The sequence below is a fragment of the Typopeltis vanoorti genome, chromosome 16 (genome assembly GCF_054136105.1).
Source record: "Typopeltis vanoorti isolate ZY-2024b chromosome 16, IOZ_Tvanoo_1.0, whole genome shotgun sequence".
NCBI classification, from domain to species: domain Eukaryota; kingdom Metazoa; phylum Arthropoda; class Arachnida; order Uropygi; family Thelyphonidae; genus Typopeltis; species Typopeltis vanoorti.
In genome coordinates this window covers 70,303,266-70,325,882 of record NC_143564.1, presented here as the reverse complement: position 1 = coordinate 70,325,882, position 22,617 = coordinate 70,303,266, and the positions used below count along the sequence as shown (strand labels likewise).

The following is a 22,617-nucleotide window of genomic DNA, read 5'->3' as shown; positions in this document are numbered from 1 at the left end:
CCATCTTTTATTGATTAAGATCAGATCTATCACATTCTTAATTTTCCCATTTGGGGAGTGCCATGTCCATTTACGGTAATCTTTTTGTTGAAATCTAGTGTTACAGATTATTAATTTATTATCCACAGTAAATCCAGTAATCTTTCTCCCTGCTGATTTCTGTTTCCATGTCATATCTTCCCCATGACATGCTCTCATCCTGTATTATCACTTCTTATCTTTGCATTCCAGTCATAACGATGTCTTTTTTTTTGAAGTTTGATTAATTTCAGATTGAAGAGTTTCATAGAATTTGTCCACTTGCTTTTATGAATTATCACTTGTAGTGATATTTCATAAAAGTATATTTCAATATACTTGAATAACAGCTATGTTGAATGGTTGAGCACCGATTCTTGATGTTATGATCCTTTCATTTACAGGTCTGTATCCTAGTAGGGCGTCACATGCTTTATTAGTTAATAAGAATCCTACACCTGCCTCACGTTTTTTCTCGTACCCTGACCATACGATCTTAAATCCATTCATATCACCTGATAACATCCATCTCATTTCTGATAATCCAAGGATGTCACATCTATATCTTTTTAATTCCTCCCAAAGGAGTTGTAATTTTACAGCTGTCCACAGTATCAATTCCTTTTGTTAACTTGATTTTTTTTTCCTTCCTCAGTAGCATATTTTTTGACCCAACCCCCGATTTCTTGGTTGGGGATGTGAACCTTGTTTAACTGGACGATGTCTGAGTCACAATGAGTTTCCTATAGCTGTCCTTGGCATCGGATTTCAATTGTCTTTTGTTTTCCTGACAGTGCATTGACACTCAGCTGGCACACCCTATCACCCTGGAGAGGGGAGCTTGGGACACCAGGTTGCCAAATGCCATACTCGCAAAAATGAGCCTCTGTGTGTGTGTGGGGGGGGAGTTGTGTATGGGGAGCAGTATCCTGAAAGAGGAAAGTCACTAGTGGTGTGCCTTTGGAGTCCCCCTTTCCTTTAGTGTTACACAGTGATCAGCATTCATTTCAGACAAATTATGGCAACTACAACTGTGCTAGAAATAATTACTTTAATTTCCTGACATTTCAATCTTCATATTAAGGTAATCATCTGGAGTACACACACACACAGAGAGAGAGAGAGAGACAAGCTATATTATATTTCAAACAGTATTCCAAAGCGACAATGACTTGATCATCTGTTATTCTACTGGCCTGACCTCTAGTGGGGGAAGAAACTACATCAAAGCTATATTCTAGTTGCAACATCATCAGAAAACAAATTCATATAGATAATTTTATTACAGTAGAAGTGGTGTCCTGATTTAACACGAAAGTTGTTATATTTGAGTTAAGATCCTGGATTACTTAGTCCTATTTATAATTAACTCTTGGATGAAAAGGTTATGTGGGTAGAATATGTATGTGTCTTCCATATTCTCTGGATTTTTAGACCATCATTATTGTTAAGAGTAGTGGGGGGGGGGCTGATAGCGAAATTCCGATAGCCTGTGAAATTCTTATCCAACGACCCTAATCTTAACAATGATGATGGTCTGAAAATCCCAAGAATATGGAAGGGAGCTCATATTCTACTCGCATGACATTTTTGTCTAAGAATTAATTATAAATAGAACTGTAAATAATCCAGTTTTATTACAGCAATAGTTTTATTGCTGTAATAAAACTATCTATATGAATTTATTCTCTGATGATGTTATAAATAGAATATAGCTTTGATGTAGTTTTTTTTTTCTTCACTAGAGGTCAGGCCAGTAGAATAATTGTTGATCAAATCATTCTCTTTGACATACTGCTTGAAATGTAATATAACTTGTCTCTGTATATGTATGTGTATACTCCAGATGAGCTTAGTATGTAGGTCGAAACATTGGGAAATTAAAGTCATTATTTCTAACATGGTTGTAGTCTCTGTAATTTGTCTGAAATGAATGCCTCAGAAGTCTGTTTTAGGGTCATTGCTGTTTAACCTGTATTTTAATGATATAGGGAAAGACTTGATTGGGGATATTTAGTTGTTTGGAGATGATACAAAGTTGGGATGAACTATGAGAAGTAGAGCAGATGATGGTCTTATCAGACTTGAATAGGCTGAGTTGAATGGGCATGGGAGAGAGGATTCTAGTTCAATGTTGCAAAATGTGAAGTTATAAAATTTGGAAAACAAGGATGAGATGTAGAATTTCCTCTTGGTGAGGATATATTGGTGGAGGAAATAAGAGCTCTTGGGATGATGGTGGATATGAATATAAAATTTAGAGGACACATTGCCAAAATTTGAGGTCTGATAGCATCTAGAAGAAAGGAGATTCTGTTCTTTTGTATAAGGCCTTGATTAGGCCACATATGGAGTACTGTGCACATATTGGTCACCTGGTTTTCAAAAGATGAAGGGATGTTAGAAAGTTTCTGGTATCTGGAATGTTGAATATGAAGAAAGGTTGAGAAGTTGCAATTTACAGAGTCTAGTGGATAGAAGGAAGAGATGTGATATGATAGACATACAAGTTGATAGGGGTTTGTTATAGGATTAACAGCTAGCATTACCCCACTAATCTTGACCTTGCTGATAACTAATCATTGCTAATGACTTCAGTGATGTGATGTGAAGTCATTAGCCTCTATATATGAGTTGTCCTGTCCTGAAAATACTTGAGGCTCAAACTTTGTTTGTTTACACTTGGATAAAGGATTAAACCAAGAATATAATTTCTTGGCATCTTTAATTTTAAATAGTAATAGACAATAAAATAAACAAGTCAACAATTTTTATTTTTTGGGCTATAAATTAAGTTACATGAAGGTTTAGACATTTTGAACAAAATTAACAAATTATCCACAGTAAATGGAATAATATGTTATGGCTATTAATAGTAAAAAAAAAAAGACTAAGAATGTATACTATTTTATCAAAACCAATATATGGCAGTGAAGCATAGACATATATTTCATTACAGAAGAAATGAAATATATGAGAACAACAGCAGGTTATACAAGACTAGATAAAAAGAGAAATGAAGATGTAATGAAAGAACTAAACCAAACACCAATAATGGAAACCAGTGGCGCACTAAGGATTTAATCTTGGAGGGGGTTGAGCACTCGAGATTTAATCTTGGGGGGGGAAGTTGAGTAGACGATTTGAGAATACACACTACACATTGCATATGAGCTATGACTGAGCATAGCATCTGCAGTGATCGCCAATACATGATACCCATGATTTCCTCTGGCCTGGCTCGGACAAATGAAGTAGTGCCCGAGAACTACTTCATTTGCTTTGCTTTCACAGTAGCCAGGATTCCCGAGTGCTATAGGGTATTCCCACTTTAGGTGATTGCTAATTCATAAGTAGCATAGAAATAGAAGACACAACATAAATTAAGAAAATAATAATAATTTTAATTAGGAAAATTTTTTTGGAAATTTTTCTAGTGTTTTTTTTTCCTTTTTATTTTTTTTTGGGGGCCAGGGCCCCTTGGTCCCCTCCCTGGGTGCACCAATGATGGAAACCATAGAAAAATACAGAATCAAATGGAAAGAGCATCTAGAATGAATGGCATATGATAGAATACCTAGGAAGATGATGAATACAAATCAAAAGGTTGTAGAAACAGAGGCAGACTGATGAAATGCTTGACAGAGACCTAAAAATGCCACCTGGCCTATATGCATGAAAGGAAGAAGAATATCCTTTATCCAAGTGTAAGAAACAAACTTTGCACATGAAGTATCTTCATGACTCTGCTATTTGTATATAGAGGTTGATGACTTTGCATCAGTTGACTAAGTTTCCTATAATCCAAAGCACATGTCCTTTCAGAAGTGTATATTGCTATGTATTATGAGAATGGCTGCTACCCAGACTGGTTTTGATGTCACTTGAGGTGTCATCAGTGGGAGTCAGACCCAGAAGGGTAATAATACCAAGGTTGAATTAATGCTGAGTCATATGTTTTCCATATACAAGTGATAAAAAGGTTTGTCACCTTTGTATTAAAATACTCTGTATCAGAGTATATGCATTATGAGATACTAAGGAAATTGATGTGAAGTCACCAGCCCCTATATACAGGTAGCTTAGTTGTGAAGTGGCCCAGTTATGAAGGTACTTCATGTGTAAACTTTATTTACTTATGCTTGGATAAAGGATTAAACAAGAATATAATTTTGTAGCAGGTTTAATTTAATTAAACCTGCTACAAAATTAAATTAAACCTGCTATAAAATCATAGCAGGTTTAATTTAATTATTGTTGATATTGATTTCTTCGCACTAGTTCAGGATAGTATACAGGGGATTTGAAATTCAAACTGATCATCACTTTGTTTTAAGCAGGATAAAAATAAATATATTGAAAAGAAAAATATATGAGAAAGCTTTAAAAAGCATGAAAGTGAATCTGTTTTTATTGGTGATCTGTTGACTCCACTGAGCAAACATTATTCAAGAAAATAGGAAAGAATTTGAAAATGAGAAACATACTTCAAAGTCTCAGTGGCAAACTGATAACATTGATTCAGGTAGGAAGGCACGCGATGAAGGGGAAATTGCTAGCAGTGTATTAAAATCAGAACTATATGGTGGACATGAGATGAAAGAGGCAGTCCTGGAAAAGAAGAAAGTTCCTGCAAGTAAATTTGCAGATATCCTGAGAGAGCATGGAGAGAAATGTAATGGAACTAGCTTTTTGTAAAAGTAGCTAAACAAAAATAATGGGAAGACTTGGCATGAATATGGAAGACAAATATCATGAAAGTGTTACAGTAATAAGAATTATGAAGAAGCTTTGAAATTTGGGAAAGAGTATTATAAAAGAGATAAGAGATGATAAAGGTGATATAAAAGCTGCATATAAAAATATTCTTAATGTCTGGAATAATTACTTTGAAAGATTATTAAATGAAACACAAATTAACAGAACATTGTTAAAATATTCAAGAGGAATGCAATTAGGAGTACATAACAGTACTTGAGGTAGAAAATGCTGTCTGAAAGATGGAAAGGCCAGCTGGAGTAGATAATGTTCTACCTTAAATGCTCAAATATAGATATATTACATTCTTCATAAGGTGGTTAGAAGGTTAAATTTGGTGTTCAGAGATTGGAGTAGAGCACTCATGGTTTCCATCTGTTTAAAAGGAAAATAAAATGGAATGAATTACAGAGGAATTTCTGTGTTGAGTGCTCCAGATAAAATTTATGCAAGCATATTTGAGAAGAGACTGAGAAAAGAAACTGTGGAAGAGAAACTTGGAAAATAACAAGCTGGGTTCAGGCCAAATACAGGTTGGCAAATGGCTGAATCCTTTGAATATAACAAGCATCAATAGATTTGGAAAACACATAAAGCAATTCGCCAAGAGAAAAGCATTTCAAAATGCTACAATTATGTGGGTAAAATTCGGTGCAAAAATGAATGATGTTGGTAAGGCTATTAGAGCACAAAAGGGTAGGGTGAAAGAAATGATCATAGTGGCTGGAACAAATGATTCAAAAGGAGAAAAGTATGACATGAGAGAGGATGCGAAAAAATTACTGGAAGTGGCAAAAGAAAAGAGTGAGACAATTAAGATAGTGAGTCTGTTGCTGTGGTATGACAGAGTAGGAGAAGGAGGACTGAAATAGCAAATGACTTGATGTGTAGGTTATACTGGAGAAATGGTGGGGAATTTTTGTGGATGTGTTGAGCTAGTTTGATGAGCAAAAGGTCTTATACAAGAAGGATGGTTTGCATCTGAATGTATTTAGTATTCAGAGAATGGAAAAAGTGTTGTTGAATGAAGTGAAAGTGGATACGCAGAATCAGGGAAACTAGAGCTTTTTTTGGGGGGGGGGGTAAGCAGTTGAGTGGATATGCAGACATCAGTGAGGCAGTTGAGTGGATATGCAGACATCAGTGAGGCAGTTGAGTGTAAATTATGTATAATATTCCTAAGTTAGTACCACTCGAAACAAACCAGAATGGGATAGATAGTTAGTATAAAGCACCAGGATATAGTGGGCCTAAGGGGCTTTTGCACTTTACATACACTAATGTCAGGAGCATTTGGAACAAGCAGGAGGAATTTTTATCATTGGTTGGCTCATTCCGGTCAAAGGTTATTGGCATTAGTGAGACATGGCTAACAGAAGATGGTATAGTTAGTGGGATAGAATGTGAAGGGTATAGTTGTGTTCAGGGAGGATAGAGAGAAAAGAATAGGGGGGAGGAGTGTTATTGATGATAGCCAATGAACTACAACCAAAGAGAGTAGAAGTTCAACTCCAGGCCAGTGAAAACAGCACATTTGAAGCTATCTGGTGTGAGATTGAGGCCAGCAGAACAAAATATACAGTTGGATGCTGTAGACCAGGAGATGGAAAAGATGGAGATAGTATGCATCATAAAATATATACACGTTTACACAAGAATATTACTTAATTTGCCAAATATTATTGAAATATTTGGCAAATTAAATAATATTCTTGTGTAAACATGTATATATTTTATAATCCTAATGTCACAAGTATCTTTAAAGAATCGAATAGTATGCATCGGCAAATAGACTCAATGAGTGGGGGACAGGTAATTATTATGGAATATTTTAAACTATGAATTAAATGAAGAGGACAACTACAAAATATGTTGGAAGTTTTTTCACTTAGTTAGCGTTAGACTATAAATTATATATTTAGTTTAATCTTTTATCCAAGTGTAAGCAAACAAAGTTTGTGCCTGAAGTATCTTCAGGACTTGGGCAACTTGTGGTAAAGGTGGAATAATTTCTCATCACTTGCCTTAGTATCTCCCATAATGCAAAGCACTTCTCCTTGCAGACATGTATAATGCTATGCATTAAGGGAAGGGCCACTATCTAGACTAAAAAACTTTTAGTCTAACCAAGTGAAAAAACTTCCAACATCTTTCTCTAATTCAGAGTTATTTAATAATAAGGTGTGACACCGTTTGGCAACTCATATAGGTAAATATGACTTCTCCATTACTTCCACCTTGGTATCACCACCTCTTGGTCAGGCTCCCACTGATGAGACCTCAATAAAGGTCGAAACCAGTAGTGGCCCTTCCCTTAATGCATAGCATTATACATCTCCGCAAGGAGATGTGCGTTGCTTTATTCGAGATACCAAGGAAAGTGATGAGAAATTATTCCACCTTTACTATGAGTTGTCTCAGTCCTGAAGGCACAAAATTTGTTTGCTTATACTTGGATAAAAGATTAAACTAAATATATAATTTGCAACTATGAAATAGCTGAAGTACCACAGATTCTACCAGAAGAATTTATGTGGAGCATCTAAAGCTTGCAAAATGGAAAAAGCTACAGGTTAGGATGGAGTTATAGCTGAACTACTAAAAGCAGGTGATGAAATCATCTTCAAACTTTTAGTGAAACTATTTACTTTATGCCTGAAGAAAAATGATGTATCAAGAACACGGAAGAAACGCTACCCTAATTCTGATACATAAAAAAAAAAAGTGAGGTAGAAGACTTGGCAAACTACCGACTCGTCAATCTACTATCAGTGGTTTACGAAGCGTTTACAAAAGTCTTAGCTGATAGGTTTTGTATGACTCTGGACCTAGCACAATAAAAGAACAGGGCAGGCTTTCAAAGTGGCTTGAGAACAATGGACCATATTCAAGTAGTACAACAGATTATTGAATGGTGTAATGAATATCAGTTACCATTATGTGTTGGTTTTATTGATTATGAGAAAACCTTTGATTTAGTAGAAACTTGTACAATACTTAAAGCATTATGAAACCAATAAGTGGGGGAGCCATACGTCAGGACCATCAAATCAGCATACACCAATGCTGCAGCAGCAGCATTTCAATGGAAACATCTCTATTGTGGAAATACAGAGAGGTATAAGACAGGGTGACGGTCTCTCTGACATTATTCTCAGCATGCTTAGAAGAAATATTCAAACTTCTTGATTGGGAAAGGAAAGGTCTGAAAATAAATGGAAGATATTTAAGACATTTATGCTTTGCAGATGACATAGTTATTTTTTCTTCAACTGTGCATAAATTAGACTCATATCCAAGAATTCCAAATTGCTAGCAAAACAGCTGGACTAAAGATAAACCTAAAGAAGATCCAAGTTATGTTCTATAGTTATGTCCAACCAGAAATAATAAAAATCAGTAATGATGAAATTTATTTATTTCGTATCCAAACACAAGTAGTACAGTAGTAAGTAAGTGGTACAACATGATTTACAACAAATTAGGATACATTACAATGAGATTAGCTTAGATTTTGGTAGGTAAATTATACAGGGAATAATAATTAAATATGAAAAAAAGGAAACTATACATAACTTATACAATAAACATGGTCAGATGTTCCTCTAGTATCTTGCATAATCAACTGCTCTTTCTGTGCAGGATATAAGGTCCTCTTTTGCACAAGGCAATCGAAGAAAGGGACAAGAAAGGTGTTCCATGGACTGGGTTGTCTCACACTCACAATTGTCTGGGCCAGTGAGATAACCCCATTTGATGAGGTTTTGTTTGCAGCGTCCTGTCGTCCGGAGTCTGTTTTTAGGCTTTTCCAAGTATTCCAGTCCAAGCGGGCACCACGTGGAAGATGTTCGGCTGTTGGAATACCACTATTATTTTCAGGATATAGTGCAAGCCATTGTTGAAGTCTTGTCTCTGGGAGGTTTTTAGGTAGTTCAACAGTTGTCAGGAAGCTATGTCGGGATCTTAGTCTTTGGGACACTGAGGTCTGGCCGAACAGTGGGTAGCATTCATCATTCATTTGTCTGCTTCTTTCATCAGCTGAGAATGCAGATCTTCAAATTGAAGGAGGTACAATACTAGCCAAAGTATACAGGTCTTTTAGTGGTGTTGGTTTCAGGCATCCTGTAATTAAGCAGCAGCTTTCATTCAATGCTGGGTCAAGTTTTTCAGCATGGCAGGATCTGGACCATACTGGGCAGGCATATTCAGCAGAAGAATAGCAAAGGGCCAAGGCAAAAGATCTCAGTGTGCTAGGGTCTGCACCCCATTTGGAGGAAGTGAGCTTTTTTAGTATGTTATTTCTTGCATTCACTTTTGCCTTTGTTTTTTCTATGTGGGTTTTATATGAGGGGGGGGGGCACGATAGAGAGTCACACTGAGGTAGGTTGGTTTCCAGGATATAATGTTCTATATTAGAGCCTTCCCAAGAAATCTGTAGCTTCCTGTTGGCTTCCTTATTGTTTTTCAGGAGAAAAACAATAAGGAAGGAATTATTTCTCCTTCAACCAGGAGAAATAATTTTCTCCTGGTTGAAGGAGAAAATTAGTAAAGGAAAGGCTATGTAGTTGAGTTCAGATTTACAAATAATCTCAAAAGCATTTGAATGTGAGATTCTTATTTAAGTTTTGTTAATCTTGAAAATGCTTGTGATGAAGTGCCAATGAAAAAAAAAAATTGCCATGTAGTGAAAGTATCACTCTATATAAGAGCAGTTAAATAACTTGCAAATACAACATTTGTAAGGAAAATATATTAAAACCTGGTATATTCATATAAAAAATATTAAGCTTACTTTTTTTTATTCACACACACACACACACACACACACACACACATACATGCATACATACATAGATGCATGTATATTTAGTACTGATAACTAACATTGTCTGCTTATTATCACTTGATAAATCTGTCAAGTCTTTTTCATAAATTAAATTTTATGAAAAAGATTTTCATAAAATTTAATTATTTCATAAATAATTTCATAAATTGCGATATAAGATTTGATATGAAAATCAGTAATAAAAAATACTAAAACTATGGAAATAGTCAGGAAAAACAGAGAACACAAATTCTGTTCTTAGTAGTAAGCCTGTAGAAACAGGTTGCACGTTTTTGCTGTTTGATCAAAATTAGTTAAGATATAGAAAACTAATTTAGCAGACAATGGAATAAATAGGCTATTATGGCAAGAAACCAGTTGAATAAATTTATATGGAACAAGAGAAAAATCACTGAAAAGATCAAGATTGTATACAAGATTGTGTTTAAACCGGTTTTAACATAGACCAGAGAGCTATGCTAGAAATAACAGTTAATTAGACTGGAAAATACAGATATGAGAGTTGAAGATTATTGAGTGAGTTAGCTTAATGGCACAAATGGCAGGACTCTATTCAATGAAAGTTGAACCAGTATCATAAAAAGTCATTGACATTATTAATATCAATGACTTTTGATCTTTTGTGAGAAAGAGGGTGAGGAGTGGTTTCTTTGCATGGAGGGTGGTTGAACCATGGAATGCATTGCCTGATGGAGTGGTTAGAGTGAGAACGGTCAATGCGTGTAAGGAGTGGTGTGATAGACTTTGTGTTTCCTAGGAGGGACCTCCCTCGATGAGTCTTGATAGCCTTGTGTTTCTTAGAAAGGACCTCCTGCGATGAGTCTTTTGATTCCATGGAGGCCTGAATAATAATAATAATAATAATAATAATCAAAAATGTGTAAGCAGAGCTAATCTAAGATAATATAGTCATATAAACATGATAAGAAATAAAAATTAACTAATGTTTAAAGCTGAAATGGCATGAAAAAGATAGAGGAACAACTCAAATCGAGACCCTGCAAATTGAGACCAATTTGGAAGAAAACTATTGATAGGAAAGAAATAATGTTGTCTTGGACTATCATAATATCTAGTACATTTTTTGAGAAGATATACACCAGAAAATAATGACTTTTATGGAGTCAAGAACTCATTAAAGGAGATTACTCTAAATGTTACAATGCCTGTCATACATGTTAAATGTATTCAGTGCTTGCACTCGTTGCAAAAAACTTCTCTTTATGCATACTTTCTGTAACTTTATGCAGTTTCTATAAATTCTTATTTTTTGTTCTTTTTAATTTTTAATAAATTTTTTCCAAATATCGAATGGTAAACTCTTCTCCTGAAACAAGACCATATTGTAAGTTTTGGCCATGACCACAAGATATATTATCTATGTTCATTACTGCAGGGCTTTTCGTTCTTCTCTTTTCTGGTATTGCTCCTCCATACACAATTTTTTGATATCTTTCTAGTAATCTTGTTCCATTAAAATCAATTTCCTTTCTTTTAATGTTATATGGTTTTTCTTGTGGTGACATGCCACTTTCCTATTTTGCATTTTATGTTCTTCAAGCAGCTATTCACCACCATCCCTTTTATTCTTCTATAGCAGTCACTTCATTTGTAACTGATGCCCATTATCCCTATTCATTCTAATTACCTCGAACCTTAGGTGCTACTCTAAATATTGCTCAACTACCTTTCATGCATGACGGTAGTCCCTCCCCCATTTGCAGTGTTACTTACCCAAGGTCAACCCCATCCAAAAATAATAAATGGAAAATTTCAGAAATAAACAATTCATAAGTTTTAAATTGCATGCTGTTCTGAGTAGCATGATTAAATTTCGCATCGTACCACTTTGTCTCGCCTGGGATGTGAATCATCCTTTTGTCCAAGGTATCTATGCTGTACTGTATTATACACTGCCTGCCTGTTAGTAGCTGTCTCAGTTATCAGATTGACTATCGCAGCGCTTGTGTTCAAGTAATTATTATTATTATTTGTAACCTCCAGGTTGTCCAAAGACTCATCTAGGGAGGGCATCCACTCTACAACTCTGCTTCCACCACTCACAATCCACTAGCTGACCGCAAACTACACCAATGCCATCTACTGCTGACCACCACCACTAGTATTTCTACAGACAATCACAAACATCCATGCCCATGGCAGGATTTGAATCTGCAGCCTCTTGACTGGAGAGTGGACACTCTAACCACTCGGCCAGCCTGGCTGGCCGAGTGGTTAGCGTGTCCTTTAATTTATTTAATAATTTAATTAAATAATCCTTTAATTTATTTAATAATGGCCCCAAAGTGCAAGAGTAGTGATGCTGGCAATTTGGATATGCCAAAGAAAAGCCGTACAGTGCTTTCTTTAAGAGTGAAAAAGGTGAAAGTTTGCAACTTCATAAGAAAAGAAAACAATCATATGCTGAGGTTGCTAAGATCTATGTTAGGAACAAATCTTCTATCTGTGGGATTGTGAATAAGGAAAAAGAAATTGTGCTAGTTTTATTGTCTCACCTCAAACTGCAAAAGTTAGGCCACAGTGCATGACAAATGCTTAGTTAAGATGGAAAAGGTTTTAAATTTGTCGGTGGAAGACACGAACAGAACACGTGTTCCGATTGATGGCAATATGTTGCAGAAAGCATTGAGCCCGTATGAAGCCCTCAGCAAGAGATCCCCTGAAATGAGGTACAGTAAGCCAGTTACTGCATGTAAGAGATAGTTACACAGATTCAGAATAGGTTTAGATTGAAAAATATAAAAATTACTGGAGAGGCTGCATTTGCCAATGAAGTTGCTGCCACATTTCCGACAGAGTTAAAGAAGATTAAAGAGAAAGGAGACCATCCAATGCAAGTCTTCAATTGTGATGAAACCAGGCATCTTCTGGAAGATGCCCAATAGAATATACATTCATTAAAGTGCAAAGGAGGCATCAGGGCATAAAACATGAAAGGCAGATTAATTCTGGTACTATGTGGCAATGTTGCAGTGCATATGATGAAGCCTGCTGTAGTGCACAGAGAGAAGAATCCATGCACTCTCAAAAATTATCTGCTTGTGTTCTGGCAACATAATCTGAAAGTGTGAGTGATAGCCATTTTGCTTATGGAATGGTTCCACCAATGCTTTATCCCAGAAGTGAAAAAAATACTTGGAAGAAGAAGGGTTGGAATTTAAAGTCCTATTGATAATAGACAATGCACCTGGCCATCCTGAATCTGTTTGCAATGAAAATGTCGAGGTTGTATTTTTATCACCAAATACAACCTCATTGCTTCAGCCCTTAACCAGTGCATCATTTGGTTGTTGTCAAGACTACCAGGCATATTTGATTGTTGTCAAGACAACCATCTAATACCAGGCATACACCTGCCTATATTTGATGATTGCATTCAATCAGCAGTTGATGCAGATCCTATGGATAATGCAGTGCTTGAAATCATTCACTTTTGCTGACCCAATAACATTAATCAAAGCTTTTTTTTTTTAATTTAAAGAGGGTCAATAGAAGCCTATTAAACTTTTCGTAGGTATGTATAGGAAAAAAACATAGTATATGTGTGTGTGGGTGGGGTTTGGTACTATCCCTGGTTTCAGTCATCCACCGGAAATCTTGGAACGTATCACATGTGGATAAGGGGAGGGACTACTGTATTATTATTAGACACACATCCATAAGAAATAAAGAGTAGTAATTTCTATTATTGCAAATATTTTGGACATAAATTAATAGGGCGTTATCATTGCATCAGCAAATTAAGGTGGAAGCTAGAACAATTTATTATTATTATTATTATGTGACACCTCCAGGGAGTCCAGAGACTCATTGAGGGAGGGCACCTACTCTACAACTCTGTCTCCACCACTCAATTCACCAATTACAATGAACTGCAACCACACCAGTGCCATCTACCGCCAACCACCACTAGTATTTCCACAGACAATCGCAAACATCCATGCCCACGTCGAGATTCGAACCAGCAGCCTTTTGGCTCTAGAGCGAATACGCTAACTACACAACCAACCAGGCTGGTAAGTAGCATTAATGCTATTTACCAGCTGGAATGCCACCATATGGGCAGTTACAAATTCAAATGAGATTACAATTAAGCCAAAACTAAAATTATAATGATTTGAAATACAAAAATTAATACAATTTAGATAAATAAAATGATGAATTATACAACATTATATTTTAAAAAAGGGGGAGGGAAGAGCTCACTATTGCCTGTCATTGCCATTTATGAAGATGACTCTCCCAAATCTTGGCAGTGAAAATCTATTGACAAGATTTGAGAGAGAGTTATAAAATTTCATGCGATAAATTAATTTATTTATCGAACTCGATTTTACAGGGGTTTTAGACCAAAATAATTTAGAAAAATTATGTAAGATTCCCTTGTCTGAATATTAATTAACTGTATTTTGTGTTAAATATTTGTGTTTAAAATATTTTGCAAAAAATTGGATTAAGTGAATTTTACATTAAATAAGCAATTAGAAGAGTGTGTCAGAATAGTTTGCAAAAACTTGTGAACAAATTAATTGCCCAAGGCATGGACTTTCAGCATGAAGACCAGAGTGACGTCACAGTGCCGATGGCTAATTATGGACATTTGAAGGTTGAGAACAAAGGGACAAGTAGCTTATTTAAGGGGGAGAGAGGCTTTTGGATCAGACGACTTTTACTGCTACTGGTGTTTCGGTTCCCCAAACGGCTGAGTAGAAGGAGGGAGAAGAGGCAATGATGCGATGTTTGTAACCAGAGGTTCATGCCCACCATTGGAGCTACATCGTCAGCAATTTCTCTAGGATGTTCCGGGAAGCTTCCAAGGAGTGACCAACAGCGTATGTCCCTTCGAATAGCTGGCCCTGATTCCTGCAAAAGGCTTGATGTCAGGTCAATGAATCAGCCAATAGTGTAACAAGAAAGATAGAGTACCAAAATATCTGAGTCAAGATCATGTCCTATGTAACGGGAAGGATTCAAGATATTCCGACTAAGGTATAGCTCATGGAAAGACTGCAAGCTTACTGAAAGAACTGTGAGTAAGCAAGTGATATTGTTATTATTTTCTTTGTAATTTAGATGAGTGAAAATTGTAAGTGTTACTCAAGGTCAATGGTAAAGTTTGTAAAATGTTGTATAGTAACAAGGCAGAACAAATGTATATGTAGTACTGGTGCAAGGAATATTTCCTGAAAGTAGTTATGTTAAGGAATGTGTGTTTCATAGTGTTATGTGTAAATGTTATGTAAACATAAAATGCGTATGCTCCAGTGTTATAATAATTTTGCTGAAGGTCAATGAATGTTAAGGGAGTTAGTCATTCCCAATGTGTTGTAATTTCAACTGTTAAGTTAGAATAAAATGTTTTGTTTAAGCAACAGTTCATCTCATCATTTTCCAGTGCACTATCTCAGATAAATTTCGTACCTGTGTGCATGAGTAGATTTAGAATAGCCATGACTTGCTGCATAGTTAAGAGGAATTTTGCTGAGACCTTACCTTTGTTCATACTCTTGTTATTCTTAGACTATATTAATTTTTCTAAACTGGCACAATCGTTAATAAAAATAAATTTGTTTGAAAGAATAGTCTAAGAAAATAATTAGACGACAGTCATATTTCCAGCATTAGCTAAACATAGAGCTAGCCTTATGTGGTAGGGGCATTGGGTAAGAAAGAAAGGGGGGGGGTAAAACTTTGGGATAGAAGGGATTAGCAAACAGAGAAAGTAAGGAAGGTCAGGGATTAATGAAATTAGGCAAAACTTTGTGAGTAGTATAAGATTTTACATAAGGTGCAGCTCAACAAGATTAGAAATTAAAATAACAAATAAGAGAGAAAATTTGACAGTGGTGCAGCTGAGAGAGTAAATTTTACAGTCAATTCTCATAAATGGCAATTGAAGGCAAAAGTGAGTTCCCCCCCCCCTTTTTTTTTTTTAATAAAATATGCTGTGTCATTCATAATTTTATTTATCTAAATTTTGTTATTTTTTGTGTTTCAAATCATTTTAATTTTAGTTTTGACTTTAATTGTAATCTCATTTGAATTTGTAACCACTTATATGGTGGCATTTTGGCACATAGCTCAGCTCTGTAACTAGGATTAATGTTCTTTGTTCTATCTTCACCTTGTGATTTGTTGATGCACTGATGATGGCCTATTAGCTTCTGGGTGAAATATTTGCAGTAATAAAAATTATGACTCCGTATTCTTTTGAATACATGTCTGATAATCTTTGCTGTGTCACAAGTGATATTGAAAACTTGTTTCATTATTATTATCATCATCATCTGACCTCCATGGAGTCAGACTCATCATAGGAGGTACACACTATTGCACACAATGCTCATCCAACCGTGCCTTAAACTGATTCAATGTGTCTACATTCATCACATATTTAGGCAATGCATTCCACTTACCAACTACTCTCCATGCAAAGAACCTTTTCACTCCTCTGCTCACACCCTCCTTATACAGTTTCCAGCAATGGCCTGCCTCTTGTTCTGCATCCCCCCCGCTCCCATTCTATGAAAAATCTCTTCCATGTCAACCTGATAACAACCCATAACTAGCTTATATGTCTGTCATATCCTTTCCTCCCTCTCTTTCCTCCTATTCATGAGGCTTTTCAACTTGCATTCTCAATCTGTCCTCGTACTCTGCATTCCAAAGTCCACCGACCATCTTTGTGAATCTCTGGACCCTTTCCAACATCAATCCCTGATACAACAGCATCATAACCCTCTCAATTTCTGCATGTCGGGCTCCTCTGCAATATTGCCATTATCTGATGTCACAGTCTTCACAACTTGTGCAGTGTGACACCTAAATTTCAGATCCTTGTCCACCATCATTCCTACATCTCATCTCCTCTACTTCCTTTAAAGTTTCCCCACCAAGTGTATACTTTACATCCCATCATTGCTTACCAAATTTCAAAACCTTACACTTTGCAATATTGAACTGACAGTTCCACTTAAATTCCCATTCATGCAATCTATTCAAGTCCTCCTTGAATAAGGCCATTACATTCGCTTGATTCTGCATTGCTATGTACAGTTTTGCATCATTTGCAAACAGCTGCATATCACTAGTTAAACCCATCCCAATATCATTTACATACAAATTGAACAGTGGTCCCAAAACTGACTCCTGCGATACACCACTAGTGACTTTCGTCTTTCGGGATACTGCACCCACATATACAACTTTCTGATACCTATCTGACAGCCAATCATTGATCTACCTCAGAAGTATGTTGTCCAATCCCATCTGTTTCAATTTATTTAACAGCTTGTAGTGTGGTAGTCTGCCAAAAGCCTTTGCAAAATTCAAGTACACCACTGTATATGCATTTTCAATGTCCAAGGTGTTTGTCACCTTGTTATAGCACATAAAAAGTTAGTAAAACATGATCTCCCTTTAACCCCATTTTGATAACCACAGAGAATACTGCTGTTATCAACCCAATTCTGTATCATACTTCTCACCAATCTCTCCAGCACCTTCACAACTCCAGATACACAGACTGGCCTATAATTTGAAGCTACAGCCTCATCACCACCTTTATGCAGTGGAACAATTTTACCCTCCTTCTACTCCCTTGGAACCTGTGCTGTTGAAAGACTTATTAAACAGACATACCAATGCTACTGCCAGTTCCCTGGAACATTCCCTTAAGACACATGGTAATATGTCTCTTATAAATTGATCACTGAATACCTCAACATTGTCTTATGCAGCAGTTACCATTCCACCATTTTCATCCATTAACCTCCCTACCGGCCAAGGTGGTTGAAATAGTGAGACCAAATTGTACTTCTTATCCATGTTATTCAATGGGTGTTACAGAATCGTATCCAGATTAGCCAGACGTCATGGCCGGTTGGGGAGTATCATCTTACCATGGTCATTCTTCCTTCTACACTGCCACATGTCTAAAAAAAACTGTCTAGGGTTTTTCATCACCTGATTTGCCAATATCTGCTCATACTGCACTTTTGTTTTCCTTACTGAGTTATTCTCCTATCTTGTTCTTTATACTCTTCGTGTAACTGATAATTACTATTATTCATCTTGAACTGCCTACAAAGTGCTTTCTTCGACATGTCGTGCTTAAGCCCCACATTCGTCCATTGTATACCTACCTTATTCAGCCTTTTAGCCTTGAGAATACATTCACACATTGATGCTGTTATGTATTTCTTTGTCAGTTCTCAAGCAGCATTATTTCCTTACTGCTCAACTCCTCATTCTATGCTTTATTTCCAAGCTGTCTCATAAGCTTGTCATAATCACTAGGCTTTTAATTACACATATATCCTTTTCTTTTCTGGGCCTATAGCAACATCCACCTGAATATGTCTTCCTGTCAACTTCCACATTACACATCACTGTCTCTTACCCATTGCCACTATTTTCCTCTTTCTTGTCTACCTTATATGGACATAATTCCCCAGCTATTAGCAGCACTCCCACTCCCTTCTTGTCCTTTCTATTCTCACAAAAAGTACTGTATTCTTCTATTTCCATTCCCATCAGAATATCATCTTCATTCATCCATGCTTCACTTATTCCTATGATTTTGGAGCGAATAAACTCAATAAGTGAAACCATTTCATCTCCCTTATTTCTGATACTTCTGCCATTTGTAAACAAACACAGTAATTCATTTTTAGGTCTATAACCAGTCCCATCCAAGCCACTTGTTGGTTGCGATTTCTCCCACCACACCTGTCCTTGCTTAATTACCTTTATCATCCACGTACCACATATATCTGCTTAGTCTCAACTTCCTCACCCATATCACAATATACTCCATCTTCATATACACATTCACTGCCACTTTTCCTATGCCATGCCTCCCTGTCCAGGCTCCCCAAGTTTCCCTGTTCCTCTTGCATTTCCATTCTCTCTCTCTGTCTCTCACACTACTACTGTTTTCATTACCAAGCACTTCTGTTTCTTCAATACCGCTGTCCTGATTTTTCACTTCATCTCTTGCACATATCACACACTGTGCTTCCATCCAGCAACACTTTCTCACTCACTTGAGAAAGTGTTGTTGGATGTTTTGCTAGCATACCATTCATGATTTTGACTATGTTGCAACTCATCATTGACATACTGTTGTCAGCGTATGTTGCCATAGTTGGCAACACACTGACAACCTTTCCTACTATACTGTTATCTTTCACTCTTCTCAACAACCTCCTGATATTTGCCCTCACATGCTCCTTATGTCCACTTAGATCATTTTTCCCAACAATCATCAGTAACTCTCTTGTTTGTTTCTTCCTCATGTACGACGCTTGAATTATCCTACTCATTCTCCCTCCTGGATAGCTGACCTTATGGACTCTCTCATTAACTAATCCTGTAGCTACGTACAAGGGTTGTTTGAAAAGTTTAGTAAATTTCAAATAGACGGTGAGTGACACAGTTCGTTCATTCATACCAGTGTCGGCACAGATCGTCTTTTTCATGACCCCTGCCAAACTTTTAGCCACGTGCGACACATAGTTCTCATTTGGCAAACATTTAAAATGACTGTGTTCGCATTTTTCATAAAAATGGAGAAAAACGAGTTTCGTGCAGTGATAAAACACTATTATTTGAAGTAGTGGATGGCCGCACGGCTCAAAGCCAAGTTAGATGCAGTTCATGGGGCTCTGCACCAGCATTAAAGATTATTTATTTTTCGATAAATGAGTTCGAATGTGGTCATAGGTCCATCAAAGATGAGGTGCACTCTGGATGCCCGACTGAGGTCACTGTGAAGGAAATGATTGACAAAATTCATGGTATCATTATGGAAGACTGCCGAATGAAAGTGCATGATTGCTGAGATTGTAATCATCTCAACTGAACAGGTGTATAATATCCTGCACGAAAAATTGTACATGAAAAAGCTGTGCACATGATTGGTACCGCAATTGTGACTGTCGATCCAAAATGCATGCGAAAAGATATTTCAACACAGTGTTTGGCGATGTTTAATCACAATTCGCAGGATTTTTTGTGTCGATTCGTGACTGTAGACGAAACTTGGATCCACCACTACACACTTGAGTCCAAGCAGCGGTCAAAACAGTGGATAGTGCCTGGTGAAGGAGCACCAAAAAAAGCGAAGACTGTTTTGTCGGCTGGGAAGGTGATGGCCACTGTTGTTTGCCAAGGAATTATCACGATAGCCTATTTGTAAAAGAATAAAACAATAACAGGAGTCTATGTGTCATTGTTGGACTGTTTAAAAGGAGACCCGAAGAAAAAAAATGGCCAAGATTGGTGCACAAAAAAGTGCTCTTTCATCAAGGCAATCACCATTCCACACATCGGCCATCAGAATGACAAAATTGCATGAATTGAGGTTTGAATTGGTTCCACATCCACCGTATTCTCCAGACTTGGCTCCATGTGACTTCTTGATCCCAAACTTAAAAATTTGGCTTGGTGGGAAAAAATTTTCTTTGAACGAGGATGTTATCAAGGCTGTCAATGACTGTTTTGCACAATTTGACAAATCCTACTTTTTTAGATGGAATGAAAACATTAGAGCTCGCTGTACCAAATGTGTAGACCTTGATGCAGACTATGTTGAGAAATAAAGGTGATTTTTTCCAAAAAAAATTATGTTTAACTTATATTTTTTTTCTGAACTTTTCAAACGACCCTCATATGCTATCCTGGAATCACTTGTCACCTCTTATTTTTCTTTTATTCTCTTCTCATGTATACTTTCATTAGTTTCTTTCCACTAAATGTCTACCATCATTCTGTATATTCCTCATTTCATTTTCATTTTCAATCACTGTTTCATCAAATCTTGCATTCCAACAATTTCATTCTGTCACTCCTGCAGTCTTGTTACCTCTTGTTCTGCTGCACCTTACTTCCTCATTCATACTTTCTTTCCCCCCATTATCACTAACTTTCACTTCCACATTTTTGCATTCTTTCACTCTCTCAGTTTCTCTAGCTTTCATTTCATTTCTGTTTCATTCATTTACACCATCTTCTATCTTTTCAGTCTGTTTCGCATTCATTGCCTCGTGGTCTAATAATAAATTGCACTTCCTACAACTCCATACTTTCTCTTGTCTCCCATTCATTCTCTCTCTCTTTCTCTCTCCACAAACACATCTCTTACGCTTTGCCATGCATACATACAGCGCCGGCTCCTAGTATTTTTCTTGTGTGTGTGTGTGCGATTAATGTTCGTCGCCTTTCTAAAAAAGTCCTGGACTTCCAAAAATAAAGAACTATTTTAGGTATATTTTCGTAAATTTTAATCAAAAATTGAAGTGATATAATCGGTCCAGGATACAATTTCAGAATTTATTTGTTCATTTCTGGGAAGATCTGAAGGGGCCCAAACGGAAGATGACGTACATTCATAATTATATGTACCATTTTGTACCATTTTTTAAAAAGTTGATCACAAAAGAAACGAAGATATTATGAAAGAATTAAACTAAGAACCAGTAATAGAAAAAATTAAAAAATATAAACATAAATGGATGGAACACGTTCAAAGTATGAAAACAGAAAGATTACCAAAACAAACCTTAAAGTACAAGCCATTAGGAAAAAGAAAACCAGGACGTCCTCTTAAATGATTCAACGATGACTTCTAAGGCCGGAACAGGCCATGCTAGGCCTAAATCCGTGATACGTATGATGATGATGATTTTGTACCATTCGTTATTCGTTTAAACTCTTCTCATATTTTTTGACATCTTTTAGGCGCCTTTTCTTCTGCAGCGCCTGTGTATATTACACACTTCACACACGCCACCAGCCGGGCCTGCATATGTATTACACTCACAATATCAAATCATTTTTAAAAAGTCTATGCTTTCATGCATTATTAATTTTTTCTCTCCCTCTCTCTAAACATTTTCAACCATACTATTTCCCCAAGCTGTCTTCTGAATCTGTCATGCTCTCCTGTCTTTTTACATTCTTGCCCTTTTCACTCTTTCAAATATTTTCCAAATAGTGTCCTTCAGTGGTGTTGTTATTAAAACCTTGTTGTTTATATTGTGTTTTCACTACTTGTTTGTTGCACTACTTCAGTGTCTAAAGATGGCATTCAAAGAGACGTACGTCAGTGGCACTGAGGACTTCTGTACAAAAGTCTAGCTCTGCCTTGGATTTTTCACAGTGGATGTGTTGCAGAAACTGCTATATGTATGCTCCGATGAATGTGAAGGATTACGGACTGTTTGTCTAAATGAGAAGAATGAAAATGTTGATGCATGTGAGATATGTCTAGATAGACTAGAGCGATTGGGAATGGAAGCAAATGTTGGGACCGTACCAGAAGAGCTTCGACAGGAGTTTGTGAAAATGAAAAGCGACTTTCATCTCCTGCAAGAGGAATTGGAAGTGCTCAGTAAGGGGGTACAGGATATGAAGACTGAGTTAAATGTGTTCAATAGAGAAATTAGGACTATGGAGATTACTTTAGCTGAAGTAACTAGAATAGGTTTAAGTAAGGGAGTCTTTGGTGAATGATGAATAGTATGGAAGTGATTGGGAGTCAGCAGAATGAAAGCACAAGAGGTCTAGAAGAAATGAGATGTGAAAGTGAGGGAGTAAGTAAAAGAGTATTGAAGGAAAGTAATGAAACTGGGAGAGTCATGCTGAATAGTGTAAAAAATGAGGCCATGAGTGATGCTTGTTTGAATGAAGTTATGAGTGGTATAATATATGGTGATTCAGTGATTAAGGGTATGGAGAGCGGTATGTCTGAGTGCTTGTCTGGTGGAACAATAGAGAGAGTGACTTTAGCAATAAAGAGAGGGCATGATGCAGAAAAGATAATAGCTATGCTGGGTACAAATGACCTGAGTGGTAATATTAATCGGGTAGCAAAAGATTTAAGAACATTGTTAAATATCATGAAGAAGAAAAGTGTCAAAGGGTGGATAGTGTATGAGCTGCCTCATTTTGACAATTATGAGTTAAGTAGA

General features: G+C 36.6%; 1 protein-coding gene across 1 annotated transcript in view; it reads left to right on the top strand.

Annotated features, from left to right (window-relative positions):
• Positions 1 to 22,617, top strand: part of LOC150098111 (cytosolic carboxypeptidase 1-like) — a 551,906-nt gene that overhangs the window by 18,273 nt on the left and 511,016 nt on the right. The window lies entirely within an intron of this gene.